This window comes from Galeopterus variegatus, unplaced genomic scaffold, assembly GCF_000696425.1.
Source record: "Galeopterus variegatus unplaced genomic scaffold, G_variegatus-3.0.2 Scaffold776, whole genome shotgun sequence".
Taxonomy (NCBI): domain Eukaryota; kingdom Metazoa; phylum Chordata; class Mammalia; order Dermoptera; family Cynocephalidae; genus Galeopterus; species Galeopterus variegatus.
The window spans coordinates 330,864-348,001 of NW_007726887.1; positions in this window are offsets into that span (position 1 = coordinate 330,864).

Below are 17,138 nucleotides of genomic sequence, written 5' to 3' on the forward strand. Positions count from 1 at the left end.
GCAAAGTAGGTGAGTTGCTCAATGTCCCTGGAAAACCTCCAAGGACAGAACTGAGTGTCATTTGGGGGAGTATTTTAGGTGCAGAGTCATCTTTATGTTAGGACAGAAATACATACCCCAGGCTCTTGGAGTTGTTAATAACAGTGTGTTATTGCTGGAAGCCTCAGAGGAGCCTGGAATCAGCTCCCTGAGCTGGTGGCTGTGTCTCTCTGAGAAAGCCATTTACTTCCCTGGCCACATCACTGTGACACATATTCATTGCCGCTGATCTTCTGCTTCCGGGCCTCCAGGCTGCATAGAAGCCTGTCTTCTCCTCTATGCAGAAGACACTACAGTCACCGTAGCTACCTGTTCCTAAGTGTTGCCACGTGCCTACTCTTGCTCCAGGTGCGTTCTAGGTGTATCATCTGCTTGGCCCCTCAAGGCTCTTATTTTCCAGCTTGGAATGGAAGCTCAGGGAGAGAATGTCGCTTGCCCAGGGTCACACGGTCAGGATCAGTGGAAGCCCCTCTCAACTTTTCCCTCACCTTGGGTGATTTTAACCCCTTCCTGGCCCCTCAAGGCTCTTATTTTCCAGCTTGGAATGGAAGCTCAGGGAGAGAATGTCGCTTGCCCAGGGTCACATGGTCAGGATCAGTGGAAGCCCCTCTCAACTTTTCCCTCACCTTGGGTGATTTTAACCCCTTCAGATGGAGCTTGCTAGAAACCCGAGCTCACCCTTTCCCTCCAAGCCACGTAACTCTGCCCTGGTTTTATCGAGAAGCATCTGCCTTTTCTCTTGGCTTTAAATAATAACATCTGCACGAGCATTTGTGGATTTGGGACTATTCAGAGCCAGCATGTTTCCCCAACAGCACTTCCATTTCCCTGTGGAGACCTCCCTTCTACCACTGTGTGTAGTCATGGCGGAGGAGAGGGTAGGCGGAGTACCTGCCTCCTTCACGGAAGCACAAATAGACAATTCTCCCTGCCTCTGCTCCAGCTGCAACCAGAGGGTGGCCATATAATCTAGGCAAGGGCAACCATATGTTCCCTCCAGGACCTGGAGCCTGCAGGGAGTGACTTGGGGCTGGGAGGAAGGTCTGGAGGTTCTTCAGGCCAGCGGGCTTTGGTGGTGTCCTGGCCACCCCTTCCCGTGACCTTGCTAAGGCCCCTGTTGCTTAACCCTCCAGCAATCCCTTGGTTTCTGTCCATTTTCCAGACTTCATCACTATTCTGTGCCAATTCTATGAGCCCCTGATAGCCTTCCAATAAATTCCATTTGATTACCACATAGCTTGCAATCAAGAGCCCTGACTAATACACAACTGTTTATTAAACTCTTAGTATGAGCCAGGCACTTGACATGTGACATCTTGTCAGATCCCCAAACACCCTGGTGGAGAAAGCATTATTATACCTATTTTCCAAATGAAGACACTGAGGCTCAGGGAGCTGTAGCAATGCAGCCAAAATTGCCCAGCTGCAGAATGGCAGCACCAGAATTTGAACCCAGGTTTTCTTGATTCTGAACACCATGCTTATTTTTTCTTTTCATCTGCTGTGGCTTGTAGAGCCTCGGGGAGGTGATGCTGGCTGGCCTGGGACTTGCAACATGTAACCTACATTGCTGGCCCAAGACTTGTGGCAAAAAATACCTTCAAAATCTAATTTGCTCACATACATGAACACCTGCCAGGAAGGAATTCGAGGCGTTTGGTCTAAACATGGAAAAGCTGAGTTCACTTACCCCAGAGGGGGCACCTGTAGAGAAAGTAAAAAATGTTTTTAACCCTTTCCTTGAGTCAGAAAATGAGGCCACCAGACTGTCCTTTCATTTCCCAACCGTCAGAAAGGTTTGTGCTGTGAATTCTGCAGATAAGCTTCATTGTAAGATGTTAGGGTGGAAGAAATCAATGGAAACTATGAATTCTTTAATATTCATGCCTTTTCCAGTGTCAGTTTGGGGTTATATAGGAAGAACTCATTTCATTTCATGCAGCTTCCTGGGGAAATTTTGGAATTCCTCAGATCTGAGACTTTTGGGATTTTAGAGCCTCTGAGAGACTTTCCCTGTTGAATCCCCTTTCACCCCCCACTTCCCCAGTGACTCCTCAAGTTTGTACTTTCTTAATGATGTGAAAAGACATATGAGTAAATCTGTGGTTGAGACTGCAAGGAAAAGAAACTATGGCACGTGCTCTTTTGTCAATGGAAATGCCAAAAGCCAGATTCAAACCGGACACATCCATTCAGCAACTGGAAGCTGAGTTCATATTTCATTGCCGAACTGCCCTGACCACTGTGCAATGCAGATTTGGAAGGGTGCACAAACATTTTGTGGAAATGCCTACACTTGCAGGATAGAATCTCAGATTTTTCAGGATTCATGCCTCTTGGTTAAGGTTTAAGTGGCTGCCTTTGCTGTGCAGAGCTGGAGATGAGTCTAATGATCAGATGCCTGAACTATCTGTGCAGAAGGACCTACTAAGGCAGAATGAAGTGGTGCCTGTCCAGATGCCCCAGTGTGGAGGTGGGTAGAAAACCTAGAACTATATCCTGATACTTCTGGCCATGTGGCTGAGCTCTGGGCAATGTTTGAGCCCATGTATATATGTGAAATTATACTAGTCTCTACAGGATTGCAAACACTGAGCTCTGTCTACTCCACAGTAGTAAAGGATTGCTGTAAGGAACAGAAACTCATTTCAAATAGCTCTGATACAAGGGTGATTACTGGGGATTAATAAAGGGATTCTCATGAGAAGAAAGCACAGAGTAAAATTTGGCCATGAGGGAACTAGAAGGCAGGCTGACAGTATCTTCGCATTTCTCCCTCTGTGGTGCTGCCTGGCATGTCTGCTTCTCTCTGGGAAGCAGCAGGCCAGCCTCCCTGCCTCCCTGTGATTTTTGTCTCTCTGCAGTTTTGACCTGCACCAAGATTTTGGCATCACCCCCAAACTTTTCTCCATATGACTCTCAAAGGTCAGCACCGTCCATCAAGGCTGCTGTCTCTGGGTCTCTTCAATGTGTTTGGGGAGAGTGCATTGGCTATCTATTGCCATGATAATGCCGCATAACCATCATTAACACCTCAGTGGCACAGAGTGATAAGCATTTATTTTTGCATACTAGTCTGTGGGTTGCTAGGCAGTTCAGCTGGGCTGTGCTGAGCTTGGTAGGACTCACCCCATGCATCTGTGGTCAGCTTTGCTTTAGCTGGGTGGCTTTATGAATCTTAGGATCTCTCATATGTTTGGACCTCACCTGTTACAAATGGGCTGACTTGGTGATGCTCTGTGTGTCTCATCCTTCAACAGGTTAGCTTGGTCATGTCCTCATGGAGAAGCAGGGAGTTGAGTAAGACAGAGAGTGGAAGAGCTCAAGTCCTCTGAGCCCTAGTGAGAGAACTAGAACACCATTGCTTCTGCTGCATTCTGTGGCCCAAAGCAAGTCACAGTGCCAGCCGGATTCAAGGGAAGGGGAAACAGGCTCCACCTAATGTTGGGAGAAGCTGCAAAGTCACTTTGCAAAGACCATGGGTTGGTTCCCTTTGGTTCAGTGGCTCAGTCATCTGCGAGTTGGATGTGTGTGTACATGGAGTCAAAGAAGGGTCAGAAGAGATATGGGTGTGCTCCTTTCAGAGCTGTTGTTGGGTCAAGTTAACTTAGAAATGTTCAAGATCCATTTATTCTCAAGACAGTTCCCAATTTCAGTTTGGGCAATGGTTGCCGTTCAGACTGGATGTGGGTTCTTCAGCAGTCCCAGCAATAGGGTATTCGACTTTGGTCAAACCAGTCAGTGTGTGTTATGCTCCTAATAAAATTAATTGATTCAGGAATGGGCTTCAAACCAAGCCAAACTGGGGCAATCAAAAACAAACTTAAGGGGCCGGCCCGGTGGCGCACTGGATAGTGCGCCGCTTGGGAAGCGCGGCGCGCTCCCGCTGAGGGTTAGGATCCCATGTGGAGACCGGTTCCCGCTCACTGGCTGAGCGCGGTGCGGGCGCGACATGGGAAGCGCGGCGGCGCTCCCATCCGAGGGTTCGGATCCCACATACAGACCGGCTCCCGCTCACTGGCTGAGCGAGGCGCGGGAGCAACACCGAGGCTTGCGATCCCGTTGCCGGTCCCCGGTCCGGTACGGGAGCAACACTGAGGGTTGCGATCCGTTGCCGGACACGGAAAAAAGACAAAAAAAAAAAAAAACCTTAAGGCTGTTACTTCAGTTACCTGGTAGGCATTCACTGTCTCCTGCTGAGTTTGGGCCTTAAATGAGAGAAGTCTGGAGCAATAGCAGCCATCTTACCATCTTGTGGAGCCTGCAGACCCAGGAGGGCAGAGCAGAATATAGAGACAAAGGGAGACCAGATCCCAGTGTCTGAGGTGCTGAGTCGAGCCAGATCTGAAACCATCTGACTCCAGACTATTTAATTACATATATTTTGGCTTAGCCCCTATCCAGGTTGGGTTTCCTGCCACTTTCTACCTAAAGTGACTTGAGCAAGGTCCTGACCAATATAGCCTAGAAAGTGACAGATGTGTTGATTTCACGAGTGTAGACTCATCCACATTTTGAGGACTGAATCATCACTAGTTCTGGGTTTATTACTGTATATCACTGCAGAAATAAATCTGATGTATTTGGATTTTTCTTTCCATTATTATCAATGCAATTCATAGTTCCCTGGACACTGTGGATATTCCTAATATGGGGTAAAAAGCAAGTGAACAAACAAACTGAACTCTGCCACTCCCTGGGAGTTGCCCATCTCTGAGCCTCATCCACCTCATCTGTAAGGAGACAGCTGGGCAAAAAACGAACTGAATTATCTTCTCTCTAAGTGGGTACTCAGCTCTTCCCTATTTTCTTTCACTGCAAGGGCAAGAACAGTAATCACCATCTACTAGGTACTTACCTTGGGCCAAGTGCTTTCCCTGCACTTATCAAAATGTGTACTTGAATATTTTTTAACTTTTTATTTTGATATATTTCAAACTTACAGAAAAGTTTCAAGAAAAATGTAAAGAATTCTTGAATATCCTTTACATGATTCATCAACTGTTTCCATGTTGCCCCATTTGCTCGCTCTTTCTTTTTTCATTCTTCTTTCTCTTTCTTCTTTCTTTCTTTCCTTCTCTCTCTCCTTCCTTCCTTTTCTCTCTCTCTCTCTCTCTCTGCATATACACATAATGCCCCTTTACTCCTAAATACTTCAGTGTGTCTTGCCTAAGAACAAAAACACTCTAACATAACAACAATACAGTATCAAAATCAGGAAAATTAAGATGAATATAATTCTATTTTCTAATCTACAGACCATATTTAAATTATCAGTTGACCCAATAATATAGTTCTTAATAGTCATTTGTTTCCCAGTCCGGGAGCAAATTCAGGACCCGGATTGCATTTATTGTCAAGTCTTTTAGTCTTTAATGTAGAATGGGCCCTCAGCCTTTCTTTGTCTTCCATCATCGTAACCCTTCTGGAGATTAAAGGCCAGTTATTGTGCAGAATAGCCCTCAATTAGGGGTTATCTGATGTTTCCTAACGATGATATTCATATTATGCATTTTGTGGGCAGAAATACCACCAAAGCAATGTTGCATCTTTTTCAAGGCATCATATCAGTAAGCACATGGGGTTGGTTTGTGATGAACTTAGCTCTGCTCACTTGGTTAAAGTGCTGTCTACCAAGTTCCTTCTCTATGACATTTCTCTTTCCTTTTGTACTCATCTGTGCGGAGATAGTTTCAGACTACATAAATACCTTGCTCTTCACCAAACATTCATCCACCAGTTTTGTTATCCATTAATCATTTTCTACCTTTATTACTCCTTTTATGTTAATTAACTGCATCTGTTGTAAGAAAGAATTCTCTCTTTGCTTCCATTTGAGAATTTATTCTTTTTAAGAAAATATTATCATTATGGACTCTTGGACTCCTTGTTTTAGCCAATGAACTAAAATCCATTCTTATGATTATTTATTATGATATTTAAGTTATCTTAGATTTGGCAGTGGGAGCCCCTTCAAGATGGCTCCTGTATCCTTTTACATGTCCCCGTTCTTGGAGCATGGCTTTGCCTTTGGGTGCAACAAGGAGTTCCGGCCTCATTTTTCCCTAGCCCTGAAATCAGCCTTTTCCCCAAGAAGCATTTGTTGGTTCCTTTCAGTGGAGAATGGTATTTAGAAAGCAAGTCTGAGTGCAGGGGGTGCACCTAGCTGCTGTGTCATGGCTTCTAGAGCTTCTCAGTCAACTGAACTGGAATTGCATGTATGCTTACTTCCATAACGACTTTTCTGACTTTTTTCCATGTGGGTTTATCATGTAGATTTTGCCTGTTCTAGAACTTCACAGACATGGAATTGCACAGTGTGCCTATTGTTTGCATCTGGGTTCTTTCAACTAACATAAAGTTTGTGAGAGGCATTTATGTTATTGCACATTTCATTAGTTTGTTCTTTCTCTGTGTTAAGTATTACTCCATTTTATGAATATACCATAATTTGTTTATTCGTTCTCCTGTTGGTGGACATTTGGGTTATTGCCAGTTTGGGCTATAATGACTAAAGCTGCTATGAGGATTCACGTACAAATACTTTTGTGAACAGACATTTTCATTTCTCTTGGATAAATACCTTGAAGTGGAATTGCTGGATTGTAGGGTGGATGTATATTTAACTCTTTTTTTCATGTCTTCTTTCTTTTTTTTTTTTGGTAACAGCTTTATTGAAGTTCAATTCACATATATTTAAGTCTATAAGAAACAACCAAATAGTTTTCTAAAGCAGTCGTACAATTTTGCATCCCTGCTAATAATGTGTAAGAATTCCTATTACTTCACATTCCAGCCAACATTTAAATTTGTCAGTGTTTTGAATTTTAGGCATGCTAGTGGCTATGTAGAGGTATCTCATTGTTTCAATTTGCATTTCTCTGAAGTTTAATAATATGGAGGACTTTTCATATATTCAAAAGTCATTTGAATACCTTCCTTTGTGAAATGGCTGTTCAAGTCTTTTGACAATAAAACAATCAAAATATTTTTGTTATTAGGTTGTAGGAGTTTTTTATATGTTCAGTATGCAAATCCTTTGCCAGGTATATGTTTTGTAAATATTTTCTCCCAGTGTGTGGCTTGCTTATTCATATGTCTTGATAGTATCTTCTGAGATGCAGAACTTTTGAATTTTGACCAACTCCCAGTTTACAAAAAAATTTTTTTATTGTTTTGCTTTTTGGGTCCTAAACGATCTTTGCCTACCCCAGTTCATGAAGATATTTTCCTATGTTTTCTTCAAGAAAACTTACAGATTTAGCTTTTTATGCATAGGTCTGTAATTCATCTTAAATTAGTTTTTGTGTATAGTGGTAAGTAGTGGTCTATTATTTATTTATTTATTTATACTTTTAAAAAAATTAACATTTACTTATACATTTTTGTGGGGTACAGTGTGTTGTTTCTTTTTTTTTTTCCTTTTTTTGTCTTGTTTACTGACCGGCAACGGGATCGCAACCCTCGGTGTTGCGCCCGCACCACGCTCAGCCAGTGAGTGGGAACCGGTCTCCACATGGGATCCGAACCCTCAGCGGGAGCACCGCCACACTCCCAAGCAGCGCACTCTCCAGTGCGCCACCGGGCCAGCCCCAGTGTGTTGTTTCAATACATGCATATACTGCACAATGAATCACTTAGGGTAGGCAGCATAGTTTTGTACCTGTTAGTAGTGGTCAATTAAAAAATATATAGATATCTAGTTATTGCAGCACCATTTGTTAAAAATACTTTCTTTTTCTCAGTGCTCCTCTTATATTGAATTGTCTATCTTTTGCCATTTGCTCTGGTCTGAATGTTTCTGTCCCCCACAAAATTCGTATGTTGAAATCCTAATCCCCAAGGCAATGGATGGTATTAGGAAGTGGAGCCTTTGAGAGGTGATTAGGTTTCTCATGACTGAGATTAGTTTGGATTAGTGCTCATATAAAACAGGACCCAGAGAACTAGCTCACCCCTTCCATTATGTAAGGAAACATCAAGAAGGAGCCAGACACCAAATTTGCTGACACCTTGATCTTGGACTTCCCAACCTCCAGAACTGTGAGAGAGAAATTTCTGTCATGTATAAGTCATCTACATGGTATTTTGTTATAGCAGCCCGAATGGAATAAGACACTATTTTTATACCATATTAATTATTGTATATATTACTACCTATAGTAGGTCTTGAGGTAAGGTAGTACCTGTCCTTCAGCTTTGTTCTTTTTCAATATTCTTATGCTGGAAAGTAAAACCATAGGTATTGGAGCCAGTTCAAAGGGGCTCTCACTGGCCAAATATGAGACAACTTGAGCTCCAACATAATCAAGGGCAGCAATTAATTATAGACCATTGAAAAAATGATGACCCATACCTCTAATAAGTAGATAACTAAGAGGGAGTAGGGAGAGCTCTTGCTTACAGTGGAATGTTGAATCCTGATTAGGAAATGTGGAGGGATGCTGGAATTAAAAAGCCATCATTCTGAGGAGTTCAGGTCAAGATGGTGGAATAGACCGTCCCCAGCGTCACTCTCTCCAGAAATCAACCAATTTACAACTATATAAAAAAGCCAACAACAGCCAAGCTGGAGCCACTAGGAAGAGGAGGAGAGACCTACAGACTGCATGAAGGCAGGAGAAGCCATGATGAGAGAATCCAAAATCTGAATCTAACCATGAGAAGAGAGAGGAGAAAAAAGAATAAGGAACATTCTGTTTTTGAAATGAAGGAACTGAATTCTTTCAAAAAGACTTTTTTAAAAATAAAAAGTCAAAGTTATAAAAGGTGAAAGCCTGTGGATATATACTAGACTAAACGAGACTAAAAAGACATGACAACTCAATACAATACCTGATCCCAGACTGGATCCCAAAATACTATAAAACATTATTGAGTCAATTGACAAAATTGAAATTAGATAAAAGTTTTGTATTAATGCTAAATTAGATAAAGTTAGATTAGATAAAACTACTGTATCAATTTTAAATGTAGTAAAATTTATAACTAAACTAGTTATCTAAGAAAATATCTTTATTTTTAGGAAATACATACTGAAATATTTAGGGGTAGAGAGTCATGATGTATATATGTAGGCAATCTATCCTCAAATGATTCGGGGGAAAATGTGTGTGTGTGTAGAGAGGGAGAAATAATAAAAAGAGAAAAAAATTGTAGTAAACCTGTGTGCCTTTGTTAGGTTTATAGGTAATTTCTTGGCAATAAATGTATTAATCCATCCTGAAACTGACATCTTAATAATCCTGAGTCTTCCATGCCATGAGCACATGGTATAGCTTTCCAAAAAAAAAAAAAAAAAAAACTTCTCTCAGCATGTTTTGGTTTTTTCAGTGTAAAGCTCTTATATACTTTTTGTTAAATTTATTACTAAGTATTTAATTTTTCGATACTGTTAAATATAACTGATTTTTTAATATTGACTTTGTATACTATGACTTTGCTATATTCACTGATAATTCTCATAGTCATTTTGTGTATTTTTTGGAATTTTCTATATAAATAATCATGTCATCTCTGAATAGAATTTTTTTTATTTGTTTCCTTACCATCTTGGTGTCTTTTCTTGCCTTATTACATTAGTGAAGACTTCCAGTAATATGTTGAATATAAATGCTGAGAGAGACATCCTTGCCTTGTTTCTAATATCAAGGAGAAAATTTTTAGTATTTCACCATTAACTACAAATGTTACCTGTAATTTTTTCATGGATGACTTTCATCAGATTGACAAAGTTCTTTTTTATTGCTAGTTTGCTGAGAGTTTTTACAATGAATGGGTGTTTAATTTTGCCAATGCTTCTTTTTAAATTGTATAATTTTCTCCAGTCTGTTAATATGATTGGTTATGTTCATTGACTTTGGAATGTTAAACCAACCTTGCATTCCTGGGAAAGACCCCAGTTAGTTATTATAGAATATTCTCTTAATGTATTGCTGGATTCAATTTGCTTATATTTTTGTACCGATTTTTGTGTCTATGTTAATTAGATATATTGGTCTGTAAAATTCTTTTCTTGTAATATTTTTGTTAGATTTTGATGTCAGGGTTATGCTGGCTTTACAAAACAAGAGTTTGTAAAAAACTGATATCACGTTTTCTTAGATGATTGTTAACATTCACCAGCGAAACTATCTGTGCTTTGAGTTTTCCTTTTGGGAAGGGTTTTAATAATGATTAACATTTTTCATGTTGGGCTGGCCAGTTAGCTCACTTGGTTAAAGTGTGGTGCTGATAACATAAAGGTCAAAGGTTTGGATCCCCCTACTAGCCAATCACCAAAAAATACAAAAATAAAAGAAAAGAAAGAAAAAACATTATAAAAAAATGTATGTGAGTATAAGGCTATTCAGATATTCTGTTTTATCCTGCAAAAGCTTTGGTAATTTTTTTTTTAAAGAAGTTTGTCAATTTCATCTCAGCTGTGGAATTTATCACAACAAAGTTTTTCAAAATATTATTTTATATCCTTTAATGTACAGGATTAAATATAAAATGTTATTTTATATCCTTTTAATGCACCCTCCGTGTTCGTGGGTTCCACATCTGTGGATTCAACCAACTGTGGATTGAAAATATTTGGAAAAAAATTGAATCTGTACTGAACATGTACAGACTTTTTTCTCTGTCTTTATTCCCCAAGCAATACAGTATAACAGCTATTTACATAGTATTTACATTGCATTAGGTATTATAAGTAATCTAGAGATTATTTAAAGTATACAAGAGGATGTGTGTAGGCTATATGCAAACACTATGCCATTTTATATCAGGGACTTGAGCATCTGCAGATTTTGGTATGCACAGGAGGTCCTGAAACAAATCCCCCATGGGAACCAAGGGATGACTGTATTTAGGGTGTGTAGTTTTATACTCTCTTTTATTCCTGATATTTGTAATTTGTAATCTTCCCCTTTTTTTCTTGGTCAGAGTTGCTAGGGGTTAGTCAACTAATTTAATCTATTCAAAGACCAACTGTTGGTTTTGTTAATTTTCTTTATTGTTTGTCTGTTTTCTATTTCATTGAACTCCACTCTCTTATTTTATCTTCTACGTGATTTGTATTGAATTAGCTTGCCTTTCTTTAGCATTTTAAGGTGGAAACTTAGATGATTGATATTAAACTTTTTTTCTTTTCTATGTAAGCATCTAAATCTGCACATGTCCCTATGTGATAATGTAGCTAAATCTTATAAATTTTGATAATATTGTATTTCTATTATTACTCAGTTCAAAATATGATTTAATTTGCCTTATGATTTCTCCTTTTAATATAATGTATTATAAATGTGTTGTTTAATTTCCAAATAGTTGGGGCTTTTCTGTATACTTTAATGTTGTTGATTTCTAATTTAATTCTAGTGTCATCAGAAAACATTCTACATAAGAGCTCAATCTCTTGAATCCACTGAGAGGTGTTTTATGGTCCTGCATTATTTTTACAGTAGTAGGGTATAGTGTTCTATAAATGTCAATTAGCGCAACAAAGTTAATAGTATTTTTTTAGGTCTCATATTCTAATGATTTCGGTCTAGATCAGTTACGAAGAGAAGGTTGTTAAAATGTTCACCATGATTCTGAATTTTTCTGTTTCTCTCATTAGTTCTGTAAGTTTTGCTTCATGAAGTTTGAAACACTGTTAATAGGCTTAGACACATTTATGATTATGTCTTCCTGGGATGAATGAGTTCTTTTATCATTTTAAAATCTTTATCTTTGGTAGTTCTCTTCTTCCTGAAGTCTATAGTGTGTCTGGAATTAATATAGCAATCCCAGCTTTTTTCTTGCTTACTGTTTGCAAGTGTATATTTTCTATCCTTTTCTTTTAAACTGTCTGTGTCTTCAGTTTTTTTCTTGCAGCCAGCATACAGCTGGCTTTTACTTCCTATTCACCTAATATTCTAAGCCTTTTAATGGGAGGGTTTTTTGGTTTTGTTTTGTTTTTTCATCTACTAACATTTAATGCAAATATTGATATGGTTGGATTTTGGCCTATTATTTTTTCTCTTGTTCTATATTCTTTATATCTGTTTTTGTTCTTCTGTTTTTCCTTTTCAAGCATTGTTTGGATTACTCAAATGCTTTTTAGCATCTCATTTTATTTTCTCCATTGTATTTTTAGCTATATCTCTTTGTATTTTATGTAATTGCTCTAAAGATTCCACCATGCATCCTTAAAGTATCAAATACTACTTAGAATTAATATTTATTTATAAATTGTATTTATCCTGTTTGGTTTTGCTCAGCTTTTTGTATTGTTTTTCACTAAACTACTAGGTAAACATGTTAGACCACTAGATATATTTTTACAGGTCACTGAAACTCTATTCATTTCTCTGCTTTTTACTCTCTGTTCTATAGATAGGATAATGTCTATGATCTATTTTCAAGTTCATCGATCATTTAATTTTTCATCTCTAATCTGCTGTTACACCACCCAGTAAAATTTTCATTTCATATATTATAGTTCTTAGTTCTGGAATTTCTATTTGTTTCTTTTTTTATAATTTCAGCTTCTTGGTTGAGATTCCTCATCTGTTCTCTCATTGTGGCAATGTTTCTCTTTAGATAACTGGACGTATTCACAATACCTGCTTTGAAATGCTGTTCTGCTAACTCAGACATTTGGATTGTCTCTGGGTTGGTTTCTATTGATATTTTCTCTTGACTAAGAGTCACACTCTTATGTTTCTCTGCATATCTGGTAATGTTTTATTGTATGCTGAAGTTTTTTTTTTTTTTTTTCGTATACTGAAGATTTTGAACCATACCTTGCAAAGTCTCTGGACTCAGCTATCTTCCTTTGAAGAGTGTTAATTTTTGTTCCAGCCAGCAGTTAACTTATCAAGTTCAAATTTCAAACTCAGTCTCCGTTGTGGTCAATAACAGCTTGACTGCTCAGTTTCTTCAACTTCCAAGACATTGCTGTTTGCTGAGAACCTTGAAGTCTTCCCCACATATGTACAGTTCAGGACTGAACAAAAATTTGAGGCAAAGTTTTTATGCAGAGGTTTTTGAGGTTTCACATTTTGTGGCTTCTTCCTTTCCAGTATTTTCTCCTCACTTTCTACCCTTCTGGCAGCCTCAAATTCCATCTGACTCCTCAAGCCACTGTTTCTGAGGCTTTTTACTTGAGATCTAGCCACTCTGGGCTTAGACTAGGAAGTATTCTAAGGCAGAAACCTGGTCAACTTCTCTCCAGTTTCTGTCTGATTTTGGAAACAAGGTAACTATTGCCTTCAAACAATTGTTTTATCCAGATTGTTTATTGTGACTTGCAGGAAGTAACTACATCTGTTACTATGTCAGTTCTGTCATTATGGCAGATGTAGTTAGGTAATTACTGGAAATGTAACTCCCTGCAATTGTATATCAATATGAATATTTTTTTTTCCCTTTTTTTTGCCTTTTTTCGTGTCCGGCAACGGATCGCAACCCTCAGTGTTGTGCCCATACTGGACCGGGACCGGCAATGGGATTGCAATCCTCGGTGCTGCGCCCGCACCTCGCTCAGCCAGTGAGTGGGAACCGGTCTGTATGTGGGATCTGAACCCTTGGCGGGAGCGCCGCCGCGCTCCCAAGCGGCGCACTGTAGCTGTGCGNCCCCCCCCCCCCCCCGGAAGATGGCCTCTTTCTAGTGCAAACTGGAGCAGGGCTCATCTGGATTAGAAAGCTTGACGGCTTGGAGTCACCTGGTGAGGTTTACGTGCAGCAGCTGGGGCCCAGCTAATTAGGACCAGAGAGTGGTCGAGAAGGGGACGGCGCGTATTCTAGGTGCCCTTGTCCAGTGTCTGTTTCTAATAACAGCAACAAGTAGCGCAGGCGGCAGGGTGAGCACAGAGCATAGTGACATCATCCCCCCAGCTGTTTTACACATTTGTAACAGGGCTCATTAGGACTCTTTTAACACCTCATCCTTCCCTGCTTCATACAGCTCCAGTTGCGTGAGAAAAGGTGCTCTTACGCGTGAGGAGCTCCAAGATTGGGGCTGACTTCAGGGTCAAAGATTAGCTTGAGCACTCTCCCAGTAATCAGAATTTTCACAAGGACATCCCCAAGTGCTAATGGCTTCAGTATGAGGCTGGCACTTCTTCATGATCTCCGGTGTTCAGGGCCAGCTTAGTATTGGGGAGTGGACCATCTGCAACAGCTGCAGAAATGTTTCTGCTTGTTTTGAGCATTCTAAGTTTTTCCTAGCCATGAGTAACAACAATCAAATAGATCATTCCACAGTATGTAAAATGGTTGTTTTTTCAACAGAAAAAAATGACATATCGTGTGCTATGGATATTATGCATTAAAAATTCTATCATTGATATGTGGTAGTTAATTAAATATATTTGTGTATTTGAAACTGTCTTAAGTCAGATCAATAAGAAAAGCTCCCTAGATTTCACTGGAAAGTCTAAATGACTAAACTAAAAAAAGAAAAAGTTTTACTATCAAGTATAGTGCATATTCTGAAATAAAAAGATAAGTGATATTTACAAAATAAAGAGAAAAGCTTTGTCAATAGACAGACTCATGGAATGAAGCAGAGACCCAGATATAGAGATCTTGGTTTGAGTTCTAAAATTTACTGGGGGGTCAATGGGTGGGTGGATTTTTAACTCTTTAAATTTCCTCATGCTTGGATGGTAATGATAAAAAACCTATATTTTTTCCAACATAAAGTATGGAAAGCACTTAACATTGTACCTATCATGAAGTTAATGCTTGAATATGTTGGCTATTATTGTTATTATTGCTGTTACTATTATTTCTTCTACAACTGTGTTATTGTGGAACTGCAGAGTAGTAATGATACATTTTCGTCAACTATGAAGCACTGCATGTACCATGTTTCAACTCATAAAATGTTATTGATAATAATAAGTTTATTATATTGATATAGGGGGTGCTCAGTTTCCCTGGGCTAGGGTTACAGGACACGCCTCTGGGTTACAAGCCTTCCCCCAAGGTCTCAGGCCCCTCCTGTTNCAAGTCTTTTGACAATAAAACAATCAAAATATTTTTGTTATTAGGTTGTAGGAGTTTTTTATATGTTCAGTATGCAAATCCTTTGCCAGGTATATGTTTTGTAAATATTTTCTCCCAGTGTGTGGCTTGCTTATTCATATGTCTTGATAGTATCTTCTGAGATGCAGAACTTTTGAATTTTGACCAACTCCCAGTTTACAAAAAAATTTTTTTATTGTTTTGCTTTTTGGGTCCTAAACGATCTTTGCCTACCCCAGTTCATGAAGATATTTTCCTATGTTTTCTTCAAGAAAACTTACAGATTTAGCTTTTTATGCATAGGTCTGTAATTCATCTTAAATTAGTTTTTGTGTATAGTGGTAAGTAGTGGTCTATTATTTATTTATACTTTTAAAAAATTAACATTTACTTATACATTTTTGTGGGGTACAGTGTGTTGTTTCTTTTTTTTTTTTTTTTCCTTTTTTTGTCTTGTTTACTGACCGGCAACGGGATCGCAACCCTCGGTGTTGCGCCCATACTGGACCGGGACCGGCAATGGGATCGCAATCCTCGGTGCTGCGCCCGCACCTCGCTCAGCCAGTGAGTGGGAACCGGTCTGTATGTGGGATCTGAACCCTTGGCGGGAGCGCCGCCGCACTCCCAAGCGGCGCACTGTAGCTGTGCACCACCAGGCCGGCCCTCAATATGAATATTTATTTAACTTCTGTCTTTATCCCTAGAGGCAGCTCCATAGGGCAGGAACCATTTTATTCAATATTGCATTCCTGTTGCCTGATATTTAGTAGGCACTCAATGAATAATATCGGGATGAATGAATGAATGAATGTTATTTGATTCTGACAACTCCCGCATCATCAGGTCCCCATGTTTTTTCTATCCTTCCCCTCTGTTCTCTGTAACTTTGCTTTTAGGCTGGCTCTTCTCATGGTGAAAAGACAGCTGCTACAGTTCCGAGGGAGTCATGCAGACATGACAATACCAAGAGGAAGAGGAGATTCTTTCTCTTCCCATGCTTTTGCTTTTAAGAGCAGAGAAACTTTGCTCAGAATTCCTCCAGCTGGCTTTCCGTCCTATTTCATTGCCCAGAACTGGCCCTCATGCCCATCTCCACATCAGTTACTGGTGGGGAGAATGGGGCCACTATGAGTGGCTTAGACTAATTGGGATTTATCCATGAATTACTAAAAGGAGACGTAGACACCAGAACAAAATCTTGACTCAAGCAAGGAGAAAGGGGATGAGATGACCAGTGGGTGGCAACCAATAGTGACTTCTACAAATAGCTGGCAAAAAAGGATGTGGATTGTGTCTTCATAGAGCATATAGTCTGATGGGTAAGATTTATCTAATAACTCTAATAAACATGTAATTAAAACTGAAGTCAGTGCTCTGAAGGAAAGGAAATCCAGTTGTATGATAACTTATAACAAGAAAACTGAATTAGGATAGAGGTCGAAGTGGTGGTTGTGGTCAGGGAAGCCATGAATATGGTCTGCTGGCTGGCTGGCCTGGGTTCAAATTCTACTCCATTTTCTGGCTATGTGACTTTGGATATGTCACTTCACCTCTCTGAGCCCAGCTTCATTTACAACAATCTTAACTAGAGTTGTTAAAAGATTAAATGAGCCACTGTATGTATCGACTTGGCACATAGTAGGCAATTAAATGGTTCCTTTTCCAGCTTAAAGAGGGAGAAAAAGTATATGTTTGGAGTTAGCAATAAGACAGGATGATTCTTCATGTTTGTTTTGGAAAACAAGTCTTAAACTCACAGCCGCGACAGAGTCTGACATCATCAGACATCAGGCGCTTTAAGAATCACACTCTTATTTGAAAATGTACAAAGTTTGTGATTAATTGCAATCCTTTTCAGATCTTTCCCCAAAGAATTCAATTTTTCTCTCCACCCACCTATCTAGAGGTCAGGCTTATAATGTAACAAGTACAATAAATCGCCCCCCCCCCCCCCCCGAAGATGGCCTCTTTCTAGTGCAAACTGGAGCAGGGCTCATCTGGATTAGAAAGCTTGACGGCTTGGAGTCACCTGGTGAGGTTTACGTGCAGCAGCTGGGGCCCAGCTAATTAGGACCAGAGAGTGGTCGAGAAGGGGACGGCGC